This window comes from Sebastes umbrosus, chromosome 20, assembly GCF_015220745.1.
Source record: "Sebastes umbrosus isolate fSebUmb1 chromosome 20, fSebUmb1.pri, whole genome shotgun sequence".
Classification (NCBI taxonomy): Eukaryota; Metazoa; Chordata; class Actinopteri; order Perciformes; family Sebastidae; genus Sebastes; species Sebastes umbrosus.
Window position 1 is genome coordinate 5,111,614 of NC_051288.1, and position 24,961 is coordinate 5,136,574.

At 41.0% G+C, this 24,961-nt stretch overlaps 1 long non-coding RNA gene across 4 annotated transcripts in view; it reads left to right on the top strand.

The window, feature by feature from the left end:
- Positions 1-23,068, top strand: part of LOC119479398 — a 379,295-nt gene extending 356,227 nt beyond the window's left edge. For all 4 annotated transcript variants that reach the window (XR_005204671.1, XR_005204673.1, XR_005204675.1 and 1 more), the window contains one exon: positions 22,519-23,068. This is a non-coding gene — a long non-coding RNA (uncharacterized LOC119479398). The remainder of the gene's footprint in view (positions 1-22,518) is intronic.
- Positions 23,069-24,961: the final 1,893 nt, after the last annotated feature.

Genomic DNA, 24,961 nt, shown 5'->3' on the forward strand with positions numbered 1-24,961 from the left:
AATGCATTTAAACATAAATGTCAGTATATGGGTGCTCTACAATTGTAGCGTCAACCGATTCTGACACGGAGCGGCGGGGCGACGTCTCATTTGACCCGCGCGTTTAACCGCTACACGATAACATTTCCTGTCCATGACAGAGTTAGCATGCAGCTTTAGCCGTGATGTCTAGCTCTGCTTTTCCTGGCAATGTGTGAGACCCAAAGTGTTTCCAATACTTTACTGGATGTTTAGCGTTTACCACGCTTGGATTGAAATGTGAAGGGTGCAGGCGTATCCACGCGGACTCACCGCCGTTTTTGTACTTTCTCTATTTGGCTGACTGCAACCGGCTGCGGTTGTTTTGGTTGAAGAATACCGGAACAGATTAGTGACTCAGACTACAACATTAAAAGCTGTAACTTCCTTTACAGTACCTTCGCATAGACGTAAATGAAGAAAATATATTGATTCTGGCATTAAAAATAGCAATTTCAAAACCGTAAATTGCGATACAAAAGATGAACTTAGGTCAATTTCTTTCCCCCACCGCTACCTACCAATGTTATCTATCGAACAGTATTAAATTTGAACAGCCGGGCTGAGATTACTTGGTATTATTTTGTATTATATATTTTTGTTGTGTTTTAAGACGGATTGGATTTTGATGCATAGATTGTATGGCTGACTGAATGTTAGCTTATTGGACAGAGCAGAGGTCTGGTAGAGTTTCAATGTCATTCAGGCTTGATTACTTATGGCAGCCTTGATGTTCAAGCTTCATTTTTTTCATCTTTAGTTTTGGCGTCTGAATTTTGCCAATCCAATTGAGAAAACCAGATTTTTTTTGACTTATTGAATTTGAGCCACATCCTTTATATAGTCTTCATTTGAATATTGAAAAAATCAATTTCTAACAAATGATGGAAAGTAAATTTACTCCAATTATTCTACTGTATACAATTTTGAAGTCCCTGTACTTTGTTGTTTTTCCATTTTTCCTTTCACTCTATTTTTCTACATTTCATTGGGGAAATAGTTTAACGGTTTTACTTCACTCCAATTATCCAACAGCCATAGTTGCTAGTTTACTTTGTAGATTAAGGGCCCTATTCATTGGCACCCCGGCATAAAGCGGCGCACAGTGCAGCGCTAATAGTTGCGGTGTTGGTCTTAAAAACAAGGTTATGTGTTAGGCGCATTGCTTTCTTGAGGCAGCAGAAAGCGATTGAAGTTTGACTCTCAGGCATGATGCACAAATTTGCTCCACCTCCACCAGCATACTAAAACGCTGATTACAAATGAATGCATTAAAGGGATTACGTAGAGGTGGTGGTGCAGATTGCAAACAACTGAGTACCCCTCCACTCACTCCTCCTTTCCAATACTGCGGTAAGGTGAGACGCCGAGTGCAAAACTGTGGTAAACGTTGTTTTGCTTACACTCAGAAGCCTTTCAGGTGATTATACACTGATGAAAATTATGAATATCATATTCCATTTCTGCTAATAGATCCCCAAAAATGCTACACACACTGGCCCTTTAAGTAAAGGCTCTGAATACTTCCTCGGCCCCTGTGTCAACACTGCATTACTTTAAGCATACTCTAAAAATATTTGTCTTCTATTTTTTACATCTCCCAGTAAACACATAAAGACAACCGCATAGAAAGTGGTTTAAACACATATTGAATATTGTATTTGCTCTTACAACGCTACGCATCATATTTACACAACTGTTGTGTGGAGAACAACATTTGTAGCTGATGAAACATTTAGCCAGAGAGCCGACATGACAGTCAAAAATAAAAACGGTCAAGAATCCTCGCATGTCAAAATACACAAGTTGTTCTCTTTCGCACTATTTCCCTTCCTTCCTTTTCTCCTCCACCTTCTGTTGTAGTCCTGTTGAACTTGTTTTTTTTGTGAACTGGGACGCTGGCACCAAGTGAGGTTCCCCATTTCCACAGAGACTGCTTACTTCTTATCTGTCTCTCAAACTCACCCTGGAAAGTAAACCAGCAGCTCATTTACCTCTGTTTAGCTTTCCACTCGCCCCATCACTTCAAGAGCAGAAGCAAATAAATACACAGACGTATAAAATTTGGAACTTTAGAATAATGTAAATACATACAGCGACTGTAAATGCTGCATTACGTACACACGCCGCTCCCAGCGTGTGTTTACTTGGACTTTTGCTTTCCTGTGTGGTTTTTGTCATGTGATGTTTTGGTGGCCAAAACATGTCACATAAAGCACAGATGGATTGAGAAATCATGCAAGCCTCAGAGGTAGTGGTGGGTAACGCGTAAAATTTAGGTTTATGCGTCTTTTTATTAGCAGAAATAGTGTGCCCACATTTTCAGCATACACAAATATTTTTGTATCATGATAAACAGTATTAAACCAATGGAAATTGTATGTTAAGAATAACTGGTGCAGAAAACATTGCCCAGTCAAAGCAGAGGTCAAAGCACATTTCAATCATTTAAAAACCAATTTAATCAGGAGAGGTTGGGTTTTAAATACAAAGCATTGACAAAAAACAACTAATGAAGACGGTTTGAAGGGTTTTATAAGGAGGTGAAGCTTCTTTGAGGCAATTCGTGTATGGGAGTGGTGAATAGCAAATTTTTTTTAGGGCTTTCAAAGTTACCGCGATTATAACGCATTAATGCAAATTTGTTTCGGAAAAAAAATATTGGCATTGTATGTTTCTGCAAACAACGGATACGTGAATGTGGACATTTTTTGCATTCGGGACGGAGCAAATGACGTTGTCCAACAAGCGATGCACAGAGCAAGTGATGTAGTATAAAGAGCGACCGTTGCTGTGATATTATAACGAGTATAACAAACAAGAAAGCCCACTAAGGGCGGGTGGGAGGGATGGTGGTGGATGAGTAAAACAAACACAGACTTTTAGCCAGGAGGCCACTGTTCGTGTCCCGTGTGAAATGTGTGTGTCATGTTACGTTGTTAGGTTGCGTCTTTAGGTTGCGTTTTTAGGTTGTGTTGTTACATTACGTTGTTACGTTATTATTTTAACACAAACCATGATTTTTTTCTAACCTTAACAAAGGAGTCTTGTTGCCTAAACCTAACCAATTGTTTCACAACGTTAACCATGTGGCATTGTATTTAGAAAATGTGTTATTTTTAAATGGAGTACCTGCATGCAGCTATTCTTTACAGACAGCATTGTAATTTACTGCTGGAAAGAAAAGCATTTCTTTCACAATAAAGGCTGGCCTACTAATTCAAAAAATACATTCAATGCAACAAATTACATTTTTTCATTCATAATGAGAAATGAAAAAGTGGTGATCATTTGATCAAACTGTAGATGTAGCTGGCTGCTCATCCATCTCAGTAGAAGCAGAAGAAGTCGCAGGCGTCTTTAATTGCTCTGAAGAAGCACCTTAATCAGCCGTTGTTCTCAGGATGGACGTCCAACCTCTTCGGTGTTCTCCTCTGCTTCTACAGCCAGGGAGACTGTTGTACTCTCGACACTGCACTGGATGATCTCAGGTCCTGTTATCAGACAACAGGGAGGCTGCTGACGGACTTCAGGTGTCACCCTCTTCAGTGTCCATCATCTCTATGCAGATGTCGGCAGGGGAGCTCTGAGGGAGACTGGGAGCAGAGAACGGATGCTGCAGAACCTCCAGGGGGATTGATGCGCTGGTCAGCGTCCAGCTGCAGCATCCTTTTGATCAGGTCCACCAACAGACGCTGATCGCTCTGCTGTCCTCCGCTAATCAGCTGCTCGAGGTCATCAAGACACGTGAGCTTGGTGGTATCTTGTGTCCTCAGCGTAGAGCCCCGTGTCGTACTCAAAACTCCTCTGGCGTCTTGAATCTCCAGTGCTGCCTCGCTGTTGCTTTCGTACTGGAAATAGTACCTCGCCACGGTCCAGCACATAGTCACCTGGCTGGCCCTGAAGTCTCTATGATGAAGCTCAGCACATCATAGTCCATCTCCCCCAGGGTAGAGGGGTTACCCTGTAGCCAGCTCTGCAGCTACAGGGCCCAGAGACCACATATCAATGGCCCTCATTAAAAGGAATGTGTAGCGTGACCTCTCGCGCTCTGTACCAGGTGGTCTACAGACAGAGGCCAAGCAGCAAATGCAGGACACGCCAGGTTAAATCAATCAGTTTGACTTCCGGTGGCTGCTGCGGCGGTTCACAACCTTTTTCTGGTTTGAGGTCAGCACGCACAATTCCAGTGGAGCTCAGGGGGTCAGTGGCTGTAGCCAGCTTGTGCACAATGGGTCGCAGCTCTGTCGTGGGAAGACTCCGATTGCGTCATTCCTCCATGTAATCCAACAGGCTTTGATCCAGGAGCTCAAAGATAAGACAGGTGAAGATCCTTGTCAAAGAAAAAGCCATTCCAATTTACGATGATGCAAGTATCTGGATACAGACACCGCAGCTGCTTCCAGGATGCCAATTTCCATCCTTGCCTGTTGACCGACATGACTGAGAAACATTTTGTTTGTGACTGGCATAAGAGGAAGTACCCAGGTAAAAAACATATTATGACACAACACACACACACACTGAGTTTTAAAGTTTGCAAGTGATCCCATTAAGCCAGCTTTCATTGCAGAAATTAGAAGCGCCAGTAGGTCGCAGGTTCAGGTTCCATGCCTCTGTGTGTGCTGTGGCCTGTTTGTGTTCTTTGGATAAGCCTTGCACTCCCTCCAGAGAGAGGAAATCAACAAAAACAAATGAGGAAAGGCTTAAGAGTTCTTATTGATTGGAATTAATAGCTAATGACGTCACGGGCAGAAATAACAAACAAAGACTTTATAATATGATTCAGCTGGTTTTAAACTAATCAGCAGAGTAGGAGTTTTAATTATTAGTCATAATGTATGTTTATGAGTTATGGTGTGTGTAGTATATGTACCTTATGGATGTGTATTTTTCTAAAGAAAGAATGGAAACTTAATGAATTGTAAAAATTGTGCGTTATGTGTTGGTTATTTGCAAATTCTTGTCTTGCCTAAGGTCCTTGGAAGTCTTACTGTCCCAATCTCTCTTTTGTCAGTGATCTACAAATTAATTACCCCGTATGCAGTCCCATTCTCTCTTTCTCCACCACCCACATTAACGAATTTTATAGCCGTGGCTTTTAGATATATAGTGCTTTCTTTGGTTCCGTTCCCATCTAAGTCTTGCTTATTTAAAAGCCGTACAAGCCTCATACATTACCTGCGGAGTCCTAACATTATGTCACCATGGGATCGGGGTTCTGCTCCTGCACTTAAAAGCCCCCTGATGACTGACAAAGACATAATCAAACTAACTCTGAGGAAAAACACGGCCCGCCCTCGCTCTGCGCATGTACTGCACAGTGCAAACACACACTGTAGATGTGTGTGTTTAAGATAAAAGCTATATTTTGAGCATTTTTGCACTTTGGCAGCCCCGAGTGGTGGTAAGGAGAACTGTTGGAAGGCTTCATAACACTTTGAAAACTACAAATTAAGCGATGGGAGTGTACAATTGCGTACAATGGTCCCAACTTTTTGGCTTTTATCCATTTTAAAGTAAGACGCTGTCTACCTCCAGTCCCTTTTCACTGGTTCTTGAGTCTGTGTGTTCTTTGAGGTAAATCAACTTCCCAGTACGAAACACTTGAATCGCCCTTCTTAAAATCATTAGGTCCTAAAAGTTGTAAAATGCACTAATATCCGAATCCAGAATTATTAACCTTCCTCCGTTCATGTGAATGGGGCCGAGACCGGGGCTGGAGCGAGGCTTGGAGGTTGGGGTTAAAGGAACGCTAGTGTTCTTGCACCATGGGCCCAATGGATGCGGAAGATCGCCGGAAGATCCGTGTAATGTTATACTCGTAAGTCAAACTTTTTTTTGCTTCATGGGCCACTGAGCAAATCATAGGAATAAACGCGGCCCCGCTTCTGATGCTGTATTCAGTTTTTTTTAACATCCATGGTCCAGCCTAAAACGCATTCCCAGAGTTTTCAAACTAAAAATGGGGTGTTTAGTGGTGGGTGTAGACTTAGTGGTTTTGAATGAGCTGGTGAAAAGGCAGTTGAAAACAATCCCAGATGACTATTGTTTCTTCATTAAACATGCTGAAATGGGACAACTGTTACATACTACTAAACCTCATCAATAAGTCACTGTTAATAGACAATGCCCTCTAAGTATCACCAATCCATTGTCCCATTGACTTTCTTCCTTGCAACATCGAATATTGTTGGAGCACTAACCCTGTTGTATATAATACGGGCAAAGAGGCAATCCATTAAAGGGAAGACGCTCCTGAGCATATGTTAGAGGTCCCATCAGTTTTTCAGCAAAATCATACTGCACAAAATGCTGACTGACCAAGGAATGTGGTAGAAAGAATATGCCAGAGGCTGAATCAGCCACCATGTCCAGGCCAACTGTCTGACCAGAGGCAGTTTGTCTCATGAGTTGTTCTGCGTTTATTTCTACATGCCAATTAAATACAGTATAGTTAGCTCAGCAATAACAAACCTCACTCGTTTCTTTTTGCACTGGTTTTATAGACCATGACAAAATTTGTTTTTTTTATATCACAAGTACACACTGTAACCACTGGACACAGAAATGCATTGGCTTGGCGGTTTGTAGCTCCTCAAGGAGAGCAGTGAAGCTGTTTGCCCAGCGCTAAAGCCGTCCGGGTGGTCCTGTGTGAGGTTTTCTGGGAAAACTTGTTGTCCCCTCTGTCACTGGTGCATGGCTTAGGCTAAGTTGAAAGACTTGCAGCAAGAGTAGTATGAGATAATATTGCTCAAAGTCACACTCATTACATTGTGGCTTTGTGTTACAGATGGCACAGAATTAAAAGTTATATCACTTTTGTGAAGCTGGTTAAAAAAGTCCATTTGATGCTACAGTCCCAGTTTATATCTTCAAATCAGTCAGTGGAATTTTAATACATTTGTGTAGTGATACCTACTGTATTGGTTGAACTAATTGCTCTGGTCCTTACATATATAACGCTAATTATATAAAGCTAAACCTTTAGCATATCCTTATCTCAAGAAAGTTTGAGACAAGATCAGTATTTCATCAAATGTGTACAAAAATATGTTCTAACAGGAACGATAATGTGGCAGAACAGAATATGATTTTAGGTGGAGTTCTTATAACTAAAACGATAAATCTTGCTATCACCTTTAGGTTTTGATAAATCAATGTCAAGATACTTTTGCAAAGTTCACAAATTTATAAAGTTGTAAAGTCCAAGTCAGTATTTTTTAAACGTCATTAAAACTTAACTACATAAAAGACTGATTCAGTCAAGCTCATAGACTGTATATAAGAAGTGTAGTCACTGTGACGTCACCCATTGGTTTGTGGACTGTCGTTTTGAAGCCTCGAGTTTGGCATTCTGACCGTCGCCATATTGTTTTTTATGCAACCAGAAGTGCCACGAGAGGATGGTGCTAACTACAACCGAATACTGAAAAAGTTTGTATGCAATGAAAATGTTACAATTAGCTTTTATGAACTGAAAACACACTGTAAAAGGTTTAAAGTTCTCAGACGAAAACATGGACAACTCCCAGACCTGACAACGCCGTGGTAGCGACCTGTTAATCACAAAGTAGTAGCCCTCAAGCATCCCCTGCTTTATGGTCTATTTGACTCTAAATGGGACCATAATTTACTAAATGAACATCATGCTGTATTAAAAAAGACTTGAAACTAGCGATTGAGACCATAAACTCATGTTTACAATGTTTACTGAGGTAATAAATCAAGTGAGAAGTAGGCTCATTTTCTCATAGACTTCTATACAATCAGCCTTCTTTTTGCAACCAGAGGAGTCGCCCCCTGCTGGCTGTTAGAAAGAATGCAAGTTTAAGGCACTTCCGCATTGGCTTCACTTCTCAGAACTGAAGGTTGCCCCAGTGTGTCAAACTTGACTTCAAGTCATGTGAGTTCTCATCCATGATGCAAGAAATTCCTGAAGAAGTAAATATTTGTTTGTGCTCCAACTGTTAATCCTAATGCAAACCATCCAATATCCATGCCAACTTGAAGGCAGGGAGACGGTGAGACCAACTCAGCTTTTTCCTCTGTCAACACACACACACACACACATATATGTGCACACTACGTGCACATGCATGTACACACCGTCTCCTTGAGCCCCTGTGCTGAAACAAGAACCTCTGGCTGTCATCACAGCACTGTGAAACAAATTAGTCCAATGATTAATGGAAGGGAATTAGAGCCAGCAGATCATCCTGCGTGAAGATGGGACACCCAGTGTAGAACAGCATGTGGTTTACACACACACATTTTCATCACTAAACTTGTGAGGACCTATGTTTTGGCAGTATTCATTTCTTCAACCCCGAACCATGGTGTTAACCTTCACCACTGCACATCAACGCTAAATGTTAATTACCTCATTTTATGAGACAAACATAAGAGAGAAAGAAAACCCTTTCTTTACATATACAGAGGTATTTCTATTACAAATTGATCATAATGTGACAGAGGAAACCTCCTGCTTCAATACTAAGGAGTCACACATGTATACACAAGAATGTGTCCTTATAGACCATAAATATATATATTAACAACACTTACAACAAATGTTGCGTCTAACAGTAGCACAAGTAGAGAAGTGTCAGAAAGTTAGCAAAACTGACTGTGATGTCCGTTACACAGAAATATCGACCTAAGTTGCTAACATGAGCTAACATAGCCACTGTAAGCTATTGTCATACTAGACCAAGTAAGGCTGTAGCAGTGATTGTATTACATTGAGCAATGTGCGTTTTATTGCTTATAAACGATTAACCTTTGTAAGGTAATATGTAATTTACACTAATAATTTGCAAGATAAGAGAATGTGTTTCATCTTTACAAAGATACATCAGTCATGTTTCCATTCAGTTAACAAGCAAATTTAAAAGATAGGTGTCGGTGACGTTGAAAGCTAGCAATAATTTGAAAGTAGCATTGCTTCAGGAGCTCAGTCTAATACTTTTTAGTCTAATGTGTTACTTGCAAAATTGTGCAAAAAATATATGTAACAACGGATAATGTTCCACTTTAAACCCCTGTGGTGTAATGTCCAAAATGTCAAATAGTCCTAATAGCAACTGCATAGGACCACACTCTAGATTGAGGAATTAGATTCATCTAAGAACTGCTAAAACAAATGTGAAAATGATATGTTACTTTTCATACTGAGGAGTTTTTAGCTGTAAGGATAGTAGCCTTCTGATAGCCTTTGGTGGCTCTCTGCCAAGGGTAGTGGAGTTTTTAGAGGAGTGCATAAGTCAAATTGTGAAAACAACCCTGATTAGATTTTACAGCACAGTACATAGCAAAAAACACATCAATCCTACAGTGCTGAAGCAGCTGACAATCAGTCCCACGCTGAGTTTTCAGTGTGGCTAACACCCACACACTTGTATGTTTCCTTTGTGCCTATGGCAACACATAACTTCTTTGATAAAGACTAGCTTTGGATGGTGACCAATGAGGCTTGAGTACTGATCAATGCAACCGTTGGATTTATACTGAAATCATCAAATGGAGCAAAAGAAAACCTTGATTAGCATATTTGTCTTCACTCAGCCAACACAATGAAAAAAGGCATTCATTACGCAGAGTAGGGATGTCACCAATACCAGAAATTTAGTGGCCGATACCAATAGCAGTGAATTCCACGATTCTCGATACCAATTGGATACATAGGTAAAAAACAAAAGTAAAATAATAAATCCCATGTACTTCAATATACAGTACATTCCTTTATTACCGTTGCATACTGGTTTTGTTATGAACTTAACAGGTCATAATTCCCTCTCTATTATCTATTTTATATGCTGTGAAAAACAGTCGCCTTCCAAACAAATATATTTATTCAAGTTTCTCACCAAAAAACTACATTTTTACAAGATTACATTTGAAACACATCATGATAATGTTAAATTTACCTTCACCCAATACTCATTTTCGCATCATAATGTAAAACGGCACCTCCCGTGTTGAAATTGGGCTGAACGAGAGCTAGTTACGTTAGCTATTAGCTCCTTGCAGGACTGTGCTGCTTACCGACTGCTAACAGCTAATGTAAATAGCTCTCATCCTGACGATTTCAACACAGATTTGTTGTTTGCAATGCAGCATTATCAATAAAAAAATAGGGTGCATCCCTGGACGTGTTGATAGTGAGTTTAAGGCATCCCAAACACATTTTCTATTGTTTCCCGGGACGCCGGGGCAACCGGTAATCTCGGCCCTGACGGTACCTGCGGTACTGTAGAGAAACTAGTTCCGTCACATTCTCCGACTTTTTGGCATCGACTTGGTACCGGAAGTAACGGTTCTCGTGACATCCCTAAAGCAGAGAATACTGAGGTATAAGAGTCAGGAATGAAGATATTGGGGTGATGACCGTAGTATAGATAAATTACATTAGAGCAAAGGCAGGTTTGGGCCGATGAATAAAGCTAAATGACACGCTGGGCCTCGTGCAGGAAGTGATATATGATCAAATTTCCTGTTTTTTTTTGTTTGGATCCCACGATTTGTTCTTAATTTACCCATTGATTTCCGGGATCCACCAATGTTTTCTATTCCAACTTGCGTAAGAGAATTGTCAGGTGTGGCCAAGAGCACTCTTATTTGACAGAACTGTAGTTCTCAGATCTCAGGATCTCAGATAATTATCCAGGCAGTAAACACGGTTACTGACTAAATATGAGGTCAAATGTGGCCTTTCATCAACTGAATAAAACTCATATCAGCCACTTACGTCATCCTCTGTAAATTTGTTCTTCATTAGAAAGGGCGGTAACTGTATACCCAGAGTTTTTCAAGCATTAAATAGTGTGGTTTGGTTAAGGCTGCCTTACAGAAATACAATAAAGTTTATTACATTGACGAGTAGGACATTCTGGGATAACATGAAGTACTTTTCACTGACTTTAGAATGTCAGTGGGAAATTACGTCTGTCAGCGTTAACTCAAATTTGTTTTAACGCCTGTAATTTCTTTACACATTAACGCAATCGATCTTTCGAAGATTGTAGTGGGCTCTTTTTTAAAGCTAGAGTGAAGATACTGGTATCATAAACTAGAAAATGTAATGAATCCATTGGTACCAACCATGTCATACTAGCTTTTCTCAAAGGAGGTTAAATAACGCTCTGAACTTGCACTACATTTGGGCGAGTAAAAACTGTCATGGCCTTTTTCAAAGGGATGAAAATGGGTTCTATGGGTACCCAGGAGTCTACCCTTTACAGACCACTTTATGATAATCATGTCAAGTCATAGTCAAGTCAGCACACTGACACACTGACAGCTGTTGTTGCCTGTTTGGCTGCAGTTTGCCATGTTATGATTTGAGCATATGAGCATTTATCATTTATGCTAAATGCAGTACCTGTGAGGGTTTCTAGACAATATTTGTCATTGTTTTATGTTGTTAATTGATTTCCAATAAATATATGCATACATTTGCATAAAGCAAGCCTATTTTTCCACTCCCATGTTGATAAGAGTTTTAAATACTTGACGAATCTCCCTTTAAGGTACAATTTAACAGATAAAAAATGTGCGATTAATTTGCGATTAATAGCACATTAAATATTTTAATCGATTAACAGCCCTATGGGAAATACAATCATAAATCCAACAATTTCTGCTGTCTGTTTTCAGACTCACCCTGACAATGCTCCTGCAAAATGGGCAGCAATGTTGTTGGAGAGAGTCAAATACCTCTTTGCCAATACCACAGATTAGTCAAACCTAAAAGGGAAATGAGACTGATTGGAGAGAAGAGCTAATTAGATTAGAATTATTTTTCATTAACGTCATTAGTGCGGCGGATTAAGAGTGGAAACTATACAGTGGCGAGAATAATGCTTTCAACGTGCTCTCTGCTATGAGCTGGCAGCATTCGACACCAAAGTAAAGAGATATCCTTTTCAGAAAATTAGCCACTGGAAGCGATAGTCACCAGAACAAATATTGACCAGCAAGTTGGATAAGTGATAGGGGGGGAAAGAAAAAAAATACATTGTGAACTTTTACACCACATGCCGATACTCTCCATCCTCTTTGTGTGTTGAACCAAGCAGGAATGACCAGCGCGGTTTCCCCCTCAACATTTACTCTGGAGCGAGTATACCAATTATTTTTAATGGAGCTGAAAAAGAATGGCGCAAGGAGCTAGTCAGCAGCGGAAGGCATAAATTGCCTGCAGTGCAGGATGACCTCATACAGGAAGCTGCGGCCCTCTTCTTCCCCTTCAGTGGTCTGAAAGTGATGGGTGATGGGATATGAGGCGGGCCGACGGGAGGTTTGGATCTGCACGCGGTGGGGCTGCAACGAGCACTTGGACTGACCCGTGTGCCGCAGATTGACAGGCGAGGGGAGCTGCAGATGTCTCACCTGTCATGAGGCAGATCGCTAACACGGTGGACGGTGACGGATGGAAGAAGGGATGCATGGGTGGAAGGGAGAAAGAAAGGAACTGTGAAAGAGAAAAGGTTGAAAAAGGGGATTTGAAGAGGAGCAGAGGAGGAGAAGAGTTAGAAATGTGAGGAGATTCTTGGTAGAAAAGGAAATAAAGGCAGGAGGGCAGAGAGTGGAGGGATGTAGGGTGAGAGGCCTCAGTCCCTCTGTAGCTAGAGTGGATGTAACCTAACCAGCAAGAGCAGTTAATGACATTTTATATAACTATTAAGCAATTATTGAATACACAAAGCCTTTTTATAGCATCCGAGAACCGCGCACGTTGGGGACTCAAACAGCGGAGGGATTAAAAAAAAATAGTAATAATAAAATCATTCTAACGTCCGGGCCAAAACCTACATTTTCATTTGGCAAAGCAGTCACGCTTGGGCATAATCCCGAGCGCACCTCAGGTTTCATATGTGACTGGGGTTCGTCCGCAGTGGCCTCGGCTAACTCTCTTTAACAGGTACTGAGCTCTCCGCGGGCTCACTCAATGAGGCCATATAGCAGACCCCACTCTGGCTGCTGCTTTCCTCCCCTCCAGGCTCCCAGTAGAGCTCACACAGTGGAGAGAGAGACACTCGTGTGTACAGGAGATGGAGTCAAGCTGCCGACGAGCTCGCAAGTCTGAGGCAGGATGTTGAAGAGTCCGTGTGGCGAGGGAGTATGCAAGCTGGGCAGAAGAGACCAGTCTTTGGGGGATGAATCTTAGGGGTGGGAAAAAAAGGATTCAACCATGTACCTCGCGATTTCTTTTTTTTGTGATTTTGAAATTTGTAAGTACTAGAATTGATATATTTGCATCATTTGCGTCTCTGCGAAGGTAGAAGGACGTTAACTCTGCTTTTATTGTTTTAGTCAGAATAACGTGACGTCCTATCCGTTTCCGTATCCGTCACCCAAAAAAAAAAACGCAGCAAGCCGAAATAACAAAGCAGAAAACGGCGGAAGTCCGCATGGATACGATCTGCAACCCTCACATTTTACGTTCAAAGTGTAAACAACACATATACGGTAAAGTAATGGAAACACTTCGGTTTCACACATTGCCAGGAAAAGCAGAGCTAGACATCACGGCTAAGAGCTGCATACTAACTTTGTCATGGGCAGGAAACGTGGTTCAATCGGGCCAACACTAGAACTGTAAAAGCACCAATATACTGACATTTGTGTTAAATGCATTGAACGGCCCCGATGGAGCTGACCATGGATGTATAAAGACAACGGAGCTGACGGGAAGAGGTAGCGATGAACTTGGAGAAGTTAGAGGAAGTATACACGTGTGACTACTTCAGGTTTTCGAAATAAGGTGTTGACAAAGGGAAGCTGTGTATACAAAATACTATATGGAAATAAGATTAACCAGAAGTATAAAACATTACATGTCCTTATAAAAATCCCACTAATTTGTAAGGGAAATTGTCTTTATTCTTGATTTTTGGTTGCTGGAAAAATAAATATATGATGCCTGACAATGACTGATATATTTGATCTTCGATATGAGCTATGGGGTATGACACACGTGCAGTGTAACTGGAGCTGCAGTCGTGGCGTTGCTATGGGCTTCATTTTGCCGTGTGCAGATGGGATTTACCGTGCATGTGTTGTACCCCAAAGATATGAAGCGTTGATGACGCGTGACATCTCCTCTTTCCATCCTCCTTTGGTCTGCAGAGCCCTGAAGCCCCAACTTGCTGCTGCAGTGAGCGCTGTTCGCTTGTTTATTCAAAGTTTATTAATACTGAAAGTGTTGCATGTCCAAATTGCACCATCTTTGACACTGCACGTCCTTGGATCCCAAACAATATACCCGCAAAATGTGAAGTACACACATACACAGACACACACACATACATACAAACAGACCGACACAGTCCTTGCTTTATAGTTAGATGAGATGATCTCTTCTGATTAGCACTTCAAGTTTTGGTCAATAAAATTGCAGAAATTGACAGTTTGTGCTACATGTACACAAGCATATATTGAAACTCTGAGTCTCAGGATTATTATTGGAGGTCTTCGTTTTCTTTTGGAGGAATAAATGGTGAAGGGTACGATAAGGTTTAAGTTGAGATATTAGGACAAGAATCATAAGTAAGTAACTTGAGTCAAAAAGCTCTTTCTCAGCTTGGCAGTGTATATGCATAACCATTTCATAATGCCATAATGGCCTTGTGGGCATTCTTTACTATCATTATGGTTACTTCAGCGCTGTCAGTGTTTCTTGACACGACCACATCAGAGCCGCTCACATGATCACATGTATTATCGGCACGTTAAACAACACCTCCAGAACTCTGTGTCTAATTCTAGCTCGAAACCGTAACTGGCAAACTGTAAATCATTTATTTAGGTAAATACCGACTATTTGCTCTTGGACCGTTTCCGAATGTTTATATGCTCCTGAATTAGCAAGTGAGTGTCGCAATGGTATTAATCACCAGGCTTTTTTTTCTTGCCAGCGGAACGAAGTTGTCAGTTAAAATGTGGGAGCCGAGCCGGGACTGCCGCAGATCTCAGTTATATTTACTCTCTCTACAGTAGCGCCATGGGACCTGCTGTGAAAGCAACCTCTGTCTAATCAGGAGAGAATATTCTGGATCACTTAGCGTTAATATTTCATCTGCCTGCCACCAGTGCGCAGGATGTTATGGTCAAAGGGATCCCCTCATGACTCATGATGCTCCTTCATCTACACTGATTAATGAGGAAATTTAAATGTCAATAATTGCTGCCAGTTGCTTATTAGTAAAGCATATAAAAGTTCAGATTCAAGTTCATGTCAATGTTCTTTTAATGATAATCATAATATACTGGGCACAATAGTTAAGTCTGTTAATAACCATATGAAACACAGTGGGATGTAAGTGGGGTGTAAAAACACCAGAGGATCATCATTCCTCTCTAGGCTAAACTTTATATAGTGTCGGCCTTGTATATTGTTTCTAAATGACTGCATATTTCATGCTTTTCTGAGCAGGTTTTACAGCTTAATACTGATTGTGGCTTTTTAAATGCTCCCCCAAAATATGAGTGTGTGCTTTTCAGGTCATGTATATTATGCTGAATGCCTCGCGTGTTCCATTAAAAAAAAAAAAAAAATGAGAAAAAAGAGCCACATTCATCAGAAGAAAATAACATATAATTCAAGTCACATTTTCATTATTTACAGAAAAGAAATCAGAGTTATTCTGCGGAACAAGGTGCACCTATACATGTCAAAGAAATACAGGAAAAAGGCAACTAAAAATAACTGCAAAACCAAATCATAATATTTTTCTCAGGGCACTGTACATGCACGTACGCGTGACTGGCTGACACAAGGAAAATAGACAAGGATGATTTTTAGAAGTATTTTCTTAAGACCTCACTCCATTTCCCGTGAAAATATTGTATCGAGTACACGGAGGTAAGTACATGAAGTAGGAGTGAGGAGCAGAGAGGTCAGAATGGGTGGGGGGGGGAGTGTAAGATACCTTGGGGAAGTAGAGAATGCTGTTCAAGAAGTTGGAGACAATATCTGTTTATCTGCTCATTAACAGCAGGGATAAGAGATACAGCTGATTTAGCATTTATATTATAGGCACTATATAAACAATTCAAATGGTTTATAAAACGCTGTAATAGTTTAGTGTTACAGTGGTCAGCAGATATAAGGACATACATGTACAACTCCTGCATCGTATCTGTTTGTAAAAGCAGGTAATAAATGACTAACAATGTAACTTATAACTTATAACAAAGTTGTAACTGTATAAAATATCTTCATATTTTATATGAATATGAAGTATGACGTGCATTTGTTGTAAAATTACTACTAATACTAAGGTCAAGAATGAACCTTTGAGCTCAACATGATGAGTTTTGACCCCATTTATTAACAGTTTACAATAGGGATGCACCAATACCGTATCGGATATCAGGCCGATACTGACTCAGATAGCTGGATCGGGTATCGTGTCAATGGGGCCGATCTATTCAATTCAATTCTGTTTATATACTGGAATTTGACTTCCTGTTTGAGTTTAAGTTAAAAGGGTTGACACTTGAATTGTAATTTCTGTTCATTTTGAAGATTTTTTTCAAAGCTGCTAGTGTACGATTTATTATTTTAATAATAAATAACAATTCAGTTAATTTATATTGAATTGTTTTTTTTATACATTATGTTTTACAAGTTCGTAAAGCACTTGGTTGGCAACCTCCGGGTCTGAAAAGTGAAGCCAATGCAGAAGTACATTAAACTTGCATTCTCTCTAACAGCCAGCAGGGGGGCGACTCCTCTGGTTGCAAAAAAGAAGTCTGATTGTATAGTATTGTTATTGTATAAGTCTATGAGAAAATGAGCCTACTTCTCACTTGATTAATTACCTCAGTAAACATTGTAAAACATGAGTTTATGGTCTCAATCCCTAGTTTCAAGTCTTCTTCAATACAACATGACGTTGATTTAGTAAATTATGGTTCCATTTAGAGTCAAATCGACGATAAAGCAGGTTATGTTTCAGGGCCTGGCTACCTCTTGATGACAGGTCGATACCATGGTGTGTCCCCAGACTGGGAGTTGTCCGCGTTTTTATCTTTCAGCTATTATCTTTTCACAGTGTGTTTTCAGTTCATAAAATTAATTGTAACATTTGGTCCCCAAAAAAATTTCTTATTCAGCGTGCGGTTGTACTTTGCTCCACCCTCTCGTATCACTTCTGGTTGCAAAAACCCAACATGGTGACGGCCAAAATGCCAAACTCGAGGCTTCAAAACAGCAGTCCACAAACCAATGGGTGACATCACGGTGACTACGTCCTCTTCTTATATACAGTCTATGACAGCATGCAAGCAATGTTTAAGTCAGGCCTGATGTTGCCTTACACATAATCAGTCGTTCATTCATTTCTTATACACCAGTTTCAGATGCTTCAGAGTGGAAGTTATAACTGTTGACAAATTAAACACTTCAATTAGTTTAACACAATGTAATAGAGTTGTAAACAGATGTAAGGACATTTAAGTCTCTATATTCTGTTATATTCAGAATGGAGATCCAAATTACATCAAATGAAGATGTATCGTGAGGACAATATTGATTTTTTATGTACTGTATCATGCAAAGCTGGCATTTGCACATTGTAGCTGTCCACCATCATTTAGGAGCAAATAGCCCCTGATCTGATTATGGTTGAGTCAGTGGTGTCGACTCCCCACAGCTATATTACAGTAATTTTGTGCTGTGGGGTATTAGAAACTGTCTTTTCCTACATATTTTAACCGTTGCAAAAGGCCACAAAGCAAGAGCCAAGCTATCAGCCGTGTTTATAAAACAGCACGTACCTGGCGGGCAGCGCTGCCATTCATTCTGACAACTCAGCCGGGACAAGACTGATGGAGTGCTGACAGTGTGGATGGATGGGCGCGGAGGGAGAGGAAGGAAAAGAGAGACGGAAGGCGCGGAGGCTGGCACTGCCAGATGGGTGGAGAAGAGGAGAGGGATGAAGGTGTGTAAACTGGCAGCGACGGACAGATGGAAAGTGCGATGTGGGGTTTGCGCAAGGTGGGTCAGTAAAGGAGAGTATAATGGGGGTGTAGGTTGATGGCGATGGTCGTCCCGCGTGCCACGGGCCTCCCCTGCTCCAATGATAACTTGCGGTTTTCGAAGTGTTCCTCGGAGCCACAAAGAGGCCTAAGAAATGCCCGGCACTTGGCAAGCGGCGGACTGCTCCATCACAAACAGGGACCTGGGACCCTCACTCTCGAAGAAGGAAATGTCTCTAAACCATATACCACCCAGTTTACTCTGGCACCGCTCTGGAAACCAAGACTTTTATATGCATAGCTTTAACATCGGCTTTTGGAAACGGAGCAGATGATGGACGAGGGCGGAAAGCTACCTGCTGGTAAAAGGAACACCGGGCTTGTAAAAGGGCACGCATTACCCTTCGTTTGTGACTTGTAATACCAATTAAAGGATTTGGGAATCAAACATGGCGAGTTTAGTCGGTGCGTTTGTTCTCGTTCGGCCACTCTTTCGTTCCGTTTTGATCCCGGCGAGGCCATAACTTGCATCTCTGGTTTGTGCTTAAAACGGTCCAGAACACGACATTAATACCACAGATCACTAATACCACTGTAAGGAGACAAAATGGGCCCTGTTGGGGTCCGGTATAAGCCCCTCACGACTGAGGAGGAAAGTAATATAGCCTACCTAGAGTTGATGTGTATGTTCTTCTGGGATCTGCTTATCGAGTCATGTAGTTGCCAGTTTTTGGAATCTAGAATAAATGTATGGGACTGTGCTGCCACATCCATAATGTTTTTCTTGACATAAGTCTAGAACACAGATTTAAAGGGTTAAGGTTATAAGTCTGGACCAAGGTTTCTTGTTATTCTTTGACCCTTTCAATTTTTGCTCAAAAAAGACTTTGAGAGCATCCTTTCACTTCTCCTTTTCTTGCACATTTCATTTATTTGTGACCATTTGCAAACATTGGGATGTTTGGAAATGATGCAAGCTGTTCCTTTGATTATTTTATTGATCTACTTTCATGAAATTGTGATTCTAGTTCTTCTTCCTGACTCAACGCTGTGCTCCCAACTTCACAAAGTCCATTAAAAAAGTCTTGGAGAGGTCAAGATCAGGTCCTCCCATTGTCAAAGTCAATCTGTAACAACGATCCTCGTCTAACACCTTCAACTTCCTGTCGCAACTATCATTTTCCTTAACCCCACCACCATCTCCTCCTCCTTCTCCACCGTCCCTCCCCCGCTTTCACCTCCTGCATTCCCTGACCTAATCCATCCTAAGTGTTTACAGATTTTTTCAAAAGGGGGTCAGCTGGTCTTTCTCAAACAAGCCCATCTAAACAGATTAGTGGCAGTGGTAGCACCAGAGTTTAGAGAAGCATGTTAAGTGTAGGGTTTGTTAGATTGAAACCTGTGCTGGTAAAATTAGAGTTAGGAAAATGAGCAGTAAATACTTTTACATTCTTTGACAGATAGCAAATATTGCATTGCTCCATCCTAAAATCAGCATGCTGACATGTCCACAGTGGCAATATCCTGACGTTCACCATGCAAGTTTAGTATGTTAGCATGCTAAAATTTGCTAATTAGCACTAAACACAAAGAACAGTTGTGGCTGATGAAAGGAAATGTCATTACTTTGTGCAGGTATTTGGTTATAAACCAAAGTATTGGACAAATTCAAATTTTTACCCAATCATGTTACTTGGTCAGGAGGTAAAACTAACAAACTGTCAAGAACCTGAATGTTCAAATTTCATGACTTTGATCAAACCTCATGGTGGGGACAAAGTAAAACTCAGCGGATCACTGAAGTCACTGAGGTTCATCCTCATCCATAAAAATCTGAACAAAATTAACCTCCAATCCATCTAGCAGATGTTGCAGTATTTCACTGGATAAATCTGCATTCACATGGAATCAGGCAGATGGTAGACAGCAGACAGACAACACCTTCTGGATGGCACGGGAAAAACAAACAGTTCGACAGAATGGCAGGACGGCAAAACAAAACATGCATGACTGAATAAAATATATGAAATAAAATTGTTTAATCTCTAAACTTTTATGTCATTATTCTAGTAATGCATGTAGCTATAAAATGCAGCATTCTATTGCAAACTTAAACAACTTCCTCCTTGTTTGAGGGAGCTATGTAACATGACATTCTACCGTCCTGCTCTCGTCCACTAAAACGACATTCGGTTTGCCTGATTCCATGTGAATGCAGAATTAGTCAAAAATGTTACCTGTTGGTAGCACTAGATCCTCTGAGAACCGTGAATGTCTGTAGAAAAGTTCATGTTAATCCATCCCATTTTAAATGTGATATTTAAGTCTGGACCAAAGTGATGGACAGACTGACCACGAATTCCATCCCCCGCCATGCAGCTAGCATGGCTAAGAAAGGCATTATAGTGTTCAGCCAGCATTTAACAGTGAAATACAAATGATTGGTAAAGAAAGAAGGGGAACGGTGCACAACCATAACTCCAGAACTCAATGCAATCTTTTCATCTTCAATTCTAGAAATTATGAAATTTTGCACATCTTGCGATAAAGCATTGAAGAAAGGAGGGCAACGGTGCACAACCACAACTATACAGTATTGTATGTATAGTGTCTAAGACAGGTGTTTTCATACAGCAAGCAATGTGAAAATGAGTGTAGATTCTGCACTCATGAGTGGAAGAAGGTACGATGTGCCAAGGTGTCGAGCCCTAGAATTTGAAAAATAGAGATTGCATCAGAGTTATTGAGTAATGCAGCTTCAATCTTGATGTCTACCTACGAGCCGGCGCCTTACCAGAATAGATGTGCGTTTTTCTTAAGATATTCAAACAACACGCGGTGTCATAGGTCAAACACCAGGTTGAGGAATGGGATAAAAGCCGGGAGGGGTGAGGTATCGGTGGATCACACAAGCAAACAAGGAATAAAAGGTGAGAAAAGGTTGCATGAGGGAGAGAGTGAGAAAGAGAAAAAGGGGCTCCAAAGAAAGGAGTAGACTCGGTAGGAAAGTGTGTGTGTGTGCGTGTGTTCAGCTTGTGGAAGCATTGTATGTTTGTCTGTCTGATCTGCGTATAAACGCCGGGACGGGGAGAAGGGAGGAAACGGGGTTGTCGGTGGGATGGGACGGGATTAAACGGACAAGTGTGGAATCTGAGAGGTCAGAGCTAAGATTTAGATCTTTACCCTTGAACGTAGATCATAGGAACTGCTTTCGGCCTGCGGGGGTTTTATCTCTATGTTTGTGCACGCTCGACGGAGAGAAAGGGAGACGCACATATTGAAGTATTGTGGGAAGCAGAGTCGAGTCTTACCCCGGAGTTTTCATGCCTTGCCTAGGTACACAAACTTTGCTTGATTGCCTCTCATTTGAACCGAAACCTCCGACACACACATGCACAAACAGACATGCGGAGATACATATGAACTCATGTGAAACACACACACACATTTTCTCTTCAACCGGCCAAAGGCTCCCACACAGTCAAATTCTTTTGCATAAAGACAAAGCTGACATACGTAAACATATAAAACAAAACCCAGAGCTCCATCTCTATCAGTGTTTATTTATAGAATTACTCAGCCGTACATTCAATCATCCCGCCATCTGAAGCCAACTCCCCCTCTGCTGCATCTGTCCTTATCTACAACATCTCTCTTTTACCAATATGTCCCATAAGACTACCACAGCTGTCTCTCAGTCTTTCTCTTCACCTCTCCATCCTTTCATCTCGATGTTGAGGTCATTAAACTCTACTTAACTGGCATTAATCAGGTGGCGTCCTCCTAGACATTGTGCACACATATCCCATGTACTACAGACCCCCTGAAACTCTCTATCCAGGTTAACTCTTGCCCGCCAGGCACGGCAGTGTAATTTATGAGCTGTAATTATGAAGGTGTCAAAGAAACAGAAACAGTCCTGCTGCATAAATGAGTGACGTGCTGCGTCGGGTGACTTCCTGTTTTTTGCCCCCTTGACCTTGTTGGTTGACCTATTTCTCTTAATTAAAGGGTAAAATGTGACAGCACACCAAGTCATTTGGACCTTCCAAAGCGCTTTAAAGAGGACATATTACTTTATCATTTTCATGCTTGTATTTTTGGTTTCTACTAGAACATGTTTACATGCTTTAATGTAAAAAAAAAAAAAAAAACATTATTTCTCTCATACCGGCTGTGCTGCAGCACCTTTTTTCACCCTCTGTCTGAAACGCTCTGTTTGAGCTCCTGCCCCAGTATTCTACAAATCATATTTCTGGAACTAGAGTCATATCTTAACGGTAGAGCTGCCAGACTTGGAGATGTTCAATTTCCACTCGGACCACGAATGCCAAAAATGCACACTTGTGTTATTGAGAGGATCTTTGGATAAGAGTATACGATATATGTACTGAATACATATCTCATAGCAAATTTGATGTTTGAATGTGTCCATTCCGATTTTGAAAATGGAGGTTGATAATGCAAACCTGACAAAACCTTTTCTCTTTCTTATATTCTCTTTGAACGCAGCCCAATGAGCCAGAATGCAGGGGTCGCTGTCGTCATAGAGACTGGCCACTGATACAGCCAATTACAAACCAGGTCTTGCAGAAGGATGGCACTGGGCAGGAACGTCAAACAGCGGTGGACAAGTCAGGTTGGTCAATAAGAGAGACATCGTTTGAATCTACTTGCTGCTGTTTAGATCCTAAGGGTCCGATAGTGGTCTGTACAACTAGCACTTGAGCTCAAATTTACTTCATGCATTCGTGTAGCCACATGGGCAAGTGTGACGCAAATTTTGTCATCTTCTTGCGGAACATATCTGCGTACACAGACACCCAATGTGGTATGCAGAGAAATGTGCCCGCTGTCCTTTTTTGAGTACTTGTCAGCGCCTTTTACAATGTAATCAGCGAGTAACAAGTTGGTTGGAGGCAGGGGTTTGCTCTAGACCTGCGCAACTCGTCTCACAATATGTTTTTACCTTACAAAATATTCTGCATCAGTCCATATCTGTTGCCGTATAGCCTTTCAAATACAATATTTTCACTACGGTCAAAAAACATCATAAAATAATAAATTCGAAGCACATTTGAAAACCTCAATAGAGGCTTCAATTGTAAAAGACATTTGGTACCTAGTGGCTTGGTCCGAGCCACTTTGTTTGTTTCCCATTTACAGAGTGGACCGTGAGGAGATATTCGATGAATTTGTTAAAATGTGTATTGGATTAGAAACGCAGTGGAGGCATGTAAACTTTTGTATAGACTAATCCACACAAGTTTATATTTAAGTTGTCTTGGCAGCATATCTTATAGGTCATACAATATTAGGCTATTTAATATGCTATTAATTCATTAATTTATTATTTATTTGGCATATTTCTGAACAGACATTTTGGCCGTTTATAATGTCATCTCCCGGACAACTACTGTTAAAAAAGCCGGCATTTTTAACGTAAAACCCGGTTGGAGGTTCCTTGCTGCAGAATCTGGTCAGGGCGATTGAACATCTCATTTACAGGAGGATGGAGCAAGAAGAAGAAAGGTATGCCTAAAGGTAAGGTCTTTTTAATAATTTTGCTTGTGAATGGGACTGGCCATCTTGAAAAAAGGTCCATCCTAAGGAGTACTGATAGAAAACTCTCCTAGGTCTTTAAAACACACTGGAATACATCATTATGATTTTTGACAAAGGCATCCACTAGTGTATTTAGACATCTATTCCCATTATATTTCCTTAATGACTCATTTACTTTAGATGCATTTGGTCTCTATTAACACAATTAATAGTGGACTTTGAGCTCCAAAGGAAACACACAGTACCATTGCGTTGTGCGTTGGAATATAAGGCTGGGTATTTTTTTAAAATGTTTCACACTATTACAGATACAAGTTTCTGTTTGCAAAAATATGTCTTTTCTGATATCTTGCTTTGAGAATATAAACCTGTTTTCTACAAAACCCAATATTGGGGCCCGCTGGTCACCTTGTGTTTAGAGCGCCGACCATGAACGGTTTCAAGTCCAGCTGGGGACCTTTTTTGTATGTTGTTCCCCTCATTTCCTGCCGTCGCTCTATTGCCGACTGTCCATAGAAAGGCATTAAATACACAAAAAACTTAATTTTTGTAATTTAACAAAAGAAGCAAAACTCCTCAATTGTTCAATGCTGACTAAGAACATGCAGCTGTACAAGATCTGCTTTGAGAAACAGTCTCTTTTAGCCAGTGCCAATAGTATTGAGATTCAATGCTAGTCTATTAGAAGTTGCACAATCTCAAAAAGTACTGGTTGTGAGAGAAATCGCATGATGTTCTTGAGACAAGAACAGATGCTTAATAAATAGGGACTTGTACGACTTATTATACTGGCTACCTGTCTTGACCTACAACAACAGTTGTCTGGTCCAAACCTTCCCATGGATCATCACTTGGCTTTCATTGTTTGTCTTTCTGTCTGTGGTGAGACGACACGCTGCGTGGGGGAGGCGAGAGCTTCATCACTGTTTACCTTCTCCATGCTTGGACTATACTAAAGCCGTGTGTGGGCCAGACCCCCGCTGAGACCGACCGTGGAACTACTGTCAGCAGTGTGAACAACACCAATATCAGCCCCCTCCTCCCCCCCGCACGGACAGGTTCCGCACCATTATCTGGGTGACTTGCTAACCAGAATTCCTCATGAATGAGCCGTAAAAAGCCTGTGACGCTCGCTCGATAGGTGGATGCTTTTATCCTCGGCGCCGTGAGTGTATACAGATGTAACTGATGCAGTTGTCACACAGCTTGTGTAGATCTCTGTTGGGAGGCATTCTTTCATTTTTTGCTCTGCATTGCACAGCTGTCTGTTGTTGCAAACTATTTTTAATCCACTGATTGTTTTTACGTCTCAGCTGAAGTGAAGTTAACATTTTTCCTGTTCAAACACGGTGTGTCATTTAACAAGAGTCAAGAGGTTTTCCAGACTAGG